Raw genomic sequence first — 4821 nt, 5'->3', positions numbered from 1 at the left:
TGTGAAAAACAACACACAACTTTTGTAAGATTATTTGCAAGTTTCATATTAATTTAGTTTTACATTGTATTAATTAATTTTATATTGTGTTATTAGTAAACATGTGTGAGTGTGTGTTTTTGTGTTTATGTATATGCTGTGTAATGTTAAGCAATGTATCGTGTTTTTTGAGTGTATCAAACGGTTTTCAAATTTTCGTTAGTAGTTACGTGTTTGAGAGGGCTATTTATATATTGTATATGTATTCGAGGTTATTAACTATAGTATATGAAACAACTACAGAGTCGTACTTCGACAGCGATTAGTGTTCCAAAGACCATAATTTGAGAAACATCTTAATAAGGCATTCAGGCACGTGAGCTCCCTATACTGTTAGGTAGCTATTAGCAATTCACCACAGGTGCAACTGATTTATAGTATACATGTATCATAAGCGAAAGCTAAGTGTTTCGGACATCTCTTTTCATTGTTGAGTACATAATGTAGAGTAAATCACTCTAGAATTGTGAAAGTGTAGCAATGCATATTTTATGTGTGACACTTAGAAATGCAAATATTCATTACTTTAAGTTGTTCATTAGTATGAATAACTATATTAACAAATACAGTTATGCTCCCACATCAGAAAGGGTACATCACTGGTACTCAGTGTACGAAATCGCGGTGGGAAACCTAAATAAAAAAATATAAGTAAAATAAAAATTTTCGGAGATAATAATTTTAAGTGCATGCGTTATATATATACATATAGTTTATTTATAAAAGGAGCAGGTGTTCAACTCCTCTGATTGTTCCATTGTGACACGGTGAAGACCTTTTTTGTAACGTATACTTGAGATCAGCCATTTGTTTTTTCCATATTCTAAATCATCATCATCATCATAGGTATTCTGCCATTGTTGGAACGTGATTTGCCAAAACTGAGAATCTTCCATGTTCTACGATCTTCTGCTAACCTATTTTCCAAATGAGTTTTTTAAATTAACAAGTGTAATTTGAACAGAATGAAGAGGACAAGGTGCATATAGGAGCCGCCTAGGATTATGAATGTAACGTGATGTTATGTTCTAGTCATTACTTTCTTTCATGATTCTGGGCGCATGAATTATACTTCGTACTTCAGATAGACCTCAGCTGAAGATTAAAAACGTGTAAGAATCAGCATAAGATATACAGGACATAAGTTTGGAGGTTTTTCATTTAATGTTTGAACATATCTTATAATTCTTTGCATTCTGTAACTTTTATCTATTATTGCTTCATCACGAACTAGTATGTACTATTACCTACGTCAAACATAGAAATATACAATTTTAACTATTTTTTTTATTTATGAGTGTAATGAGGGTAAAATATGGGCCTGACCAATATATGAGTATATATATTGGTCAGTCCCGTATTTAGGTAAGTGCTATTCTTTGATCGAGCACAAGGGCTGCATAATTGAGGGCGCTTAAAAATTTTGACTTTTTTTCAACATTCATAGTAAAGTAGTATTTAAAACTAGCAACCCGCAAAATTTAGCAGAAGCAAACGAAAATATATAAATGTGTTTAATTCACTAGAATTACAGTAGTTACTAATTAGCTGCCTTATCTGATTATTTTTGAAAAGCCATCTAAGAACTTGAACATAATAAAAACTGATACAGTTAAACTCTGTGTTCTCGAAAAGTATGAATTCAACACTAAGATCTGAAGCTTTCGATTACTTTTGAAATATCGTTTCCTCCCTGGGAAATGTAGTCTGACCTTGAAGTTGAATTGGATAAAAACTGTCACTATTCATATTAGCGACATCAATCACTATGAATTCAACTCTAATATTGGTCTTTTTCGATTATTTTTTACATGCCCACATGCTATTCTTATGGGGACTTTGCACCCTTATATCTCAGCTCCGGTGTGACCTAGGAACCTGGAACAGGTCATTCGGATCATTTTTCTGACAGCTTTAAAACATACTAATATTTCGTGTATCTATGTATTATTGGTTCTCGAGTTGAAAAGCTCTACAGACTGCTATTGTATTAGTAATATAAATGCTATTAAACCAGTACTGAATACTGACGGTGAATATTGTAATCAATTATTTTTCATATCACCTATAACAAATAATTATTGATGTCTCATGGTGGCATCTAGTAGTGGATGTCAGCCAATCCCAGCTTGAAAATCAATCCCCGGTTAGATCAAGGGGTCAATGGTTCGATTCCCGGTGGGGACACACATGGTTCGGCTCTATAGTTAAACTGTCGGTCACATCCTTAGTACGTCATCATTATCCCATCCAAGGCAATGGCAAAATATAATATAAACAAACTAGAAATAAACCATGGTTTCACCTTGCCCTGGGACCTTCGAGTCAAACACATACCTTCGGGCTGAACACATCATAATCATTGTGGAGAGTATTAGGCCCTTCAAAATTACTTTGTAAGTTTTATAACTCGCAATACTTTAACTGCTACTCAACAAGAGCTGGTATTTTTGCAAAATCACGGCTTGTTTACTTGTTAGAGACATAAGTTTGTGCAGGGTGGCGGCAAATTATTTAGAGCACAGTAGCTCACAATATATAAATATGTGCCTGGTAATAGTAATACGGTGGTTTTACTAGTATTAGTACCAGAATTGTTGCATTGTACAGTACATTCATATTCATTAAAAAGCAGTAGCTAATACAATAAGATGCTGGTGATAGGTTGGCATGTAATGTGGAGAATCAATTGTCTCCTTTTTTTTACTCGTTAAGATTGTTAATGTATCATATTTTTTTAGATTCTAACGTTACTTTTATTACTTTTTAATATATACATGAAATGTAAAATTAAAACATACGATATGAATGCAGAATATAAAAAATCAAAATTGAGCATTATAAGCATTCATGAAAATTTACGAAGTATGTTTAAGTATAATGATTTTGATATACTTCTAATAATTTATAGTCGACAAAGGTAATGGTGTGTGAATGTAAATTAAGTTCATTTACGGAGTATCGAACTTCTGATTCCCCCTGTATTTAGGAGATAAAACAAGTCATTGTTGGGAGATTTGAACATGTAGTTCTTTTGTTATAATAAGTTATCAGACGGAAGCAGTGATCGAAGTGAGACGGGAGGTGGTATACCATATCGCCTCTGTTTTTTTTTATGATGAAGAATAGCTTTACACGTCCGAGATTTTCATTCGTATTTATAAATATTTTGTAAGTTGCCAATATTACGTTTTTGTTATTTTCATAGGTTTTGTTTCTAAACTGAAATATCTACAAAGGTGTTCACCAATTGCTCCTGTGCAAGAACTCGTATTGGTTGTGTTTGTTTCAGATAACGGTCACATTACAGAAAGGAATGCATTATGGGTTCAATCGAAACAAGAAATAGTGTATTGAGGCGACCCGTTTAAAAAGAAATCGGAAAGGATTGTTATGAGTCCGTCTGGACCGGTGTCGGGTCCGATGCGCTAGTATGTTTGCCCAACCAATGAAATATTGGGCATTGGCTCAAGTGCCTTATCTTGATATTGATCATGAACTGGAAATCAATGACAGGCGCGAAAATCTTGGCTAATGGCCAAAACGGGTTTGAGATTTTCATATATGGTAAAATATACGCGGGGTTACCACAAGTTAGATAAAATGTTCCTGTTTTTTTATTAATAAGATTGAATGTTTTTCACGAATCATTTATGTCAAAGAAGATCTGAATATTCCTTATGTATGCGCATGGGTTTGCAATGTAGTACTCAATCCTAGCAGTTATCACATTATTAGTATCATATTTTCCATATTACGAAGGCAAAACACTGTATCTGAGCAATTTAAGGTTCAAACTGGATTTATTTAATTGATTAGAAGACTTAAGAAAAGGAGAATAATTAATTACAGACGATATTGTATTTAAAACAAATTATCCTTTTACACCGTATGTACGAATTCTTCAATAAATCACATTAATCTTAGGTTATATATAATTCAAATGAGCTGTATTGAAGGAAATTATATTTAATATTAAATTTTTCATCGAAACAAAATGTTTTATGCGTAGAGTAAAACAAAGATTAAGAATACTATTAGCCAGGAGACGAGATTTAAGGCTGTTTCGTCTTGAAGTTGAGTCGCGAAAGTGTTGTCTTTAAAGACGTGTTTATTGGAAGAGTTCGGTATTATCACGAAAATTCTCCATTGACATTATTTTGGTTAACACAAATACCATAATCTATATAGTAGAGTAGAAGTGATTCGCTCATCATCGCATAGACCATATTTCTTTATTTAAAAATAAACGTCAAATTTGGACTGAATATCCCTTGTGTGTACTACACTTGCCACAAATAAATGACAGAAGGTTCTTACGGTATCCCGAGCACACAATATTCGATGCTGCGTTGCCATGTTTGGATTTGTTTTACAAATTATATGAGATATTATTTCTGTTACATAGAGAGGCAAATATCAAGAAATATAATAGACGTTTATTATAACACGATTAATTGCCACATTTTGATTTTTTTTAAATATGGAAAGATGTTTTTTTATGAATAGGTAAATAGCAAAAAGTATAACATACGTAAGTAATATTATTATATAGTAAATTTTATATCCACGATCTGTCTTTAATTGACATTTACCCATTTTTACTTCGCACCGATAAAAAAGGGAAAAAACTAGCATCACCGGCTATCACCACAGTATAAGTGCCGCTAAATGTGTAACTTTCGTCAAGGGGAAGATTTAAGTTTGTTTCTACACAAGTTTTACACAATTTAAAATATGATTCTTTAATTTAATTTATGCACAATTATCATTGCTGTTCAC

This window comes from Thermobia domestica, chromosome 5 (genome assembly GCF_964235325.1).
Source record: "Thermobia domestica chromosome 5, izTheDome1.hap1.1, whole genome shotgun sequence".
NCBI lineage: Eukaryota > Metazoa > Arthropoda > Insecta > Zygentoma > Lepismatidae > Thermobia > Thermobia domestica.
This window is presented reverse-complemented; position numbering follows the sequence as displayed.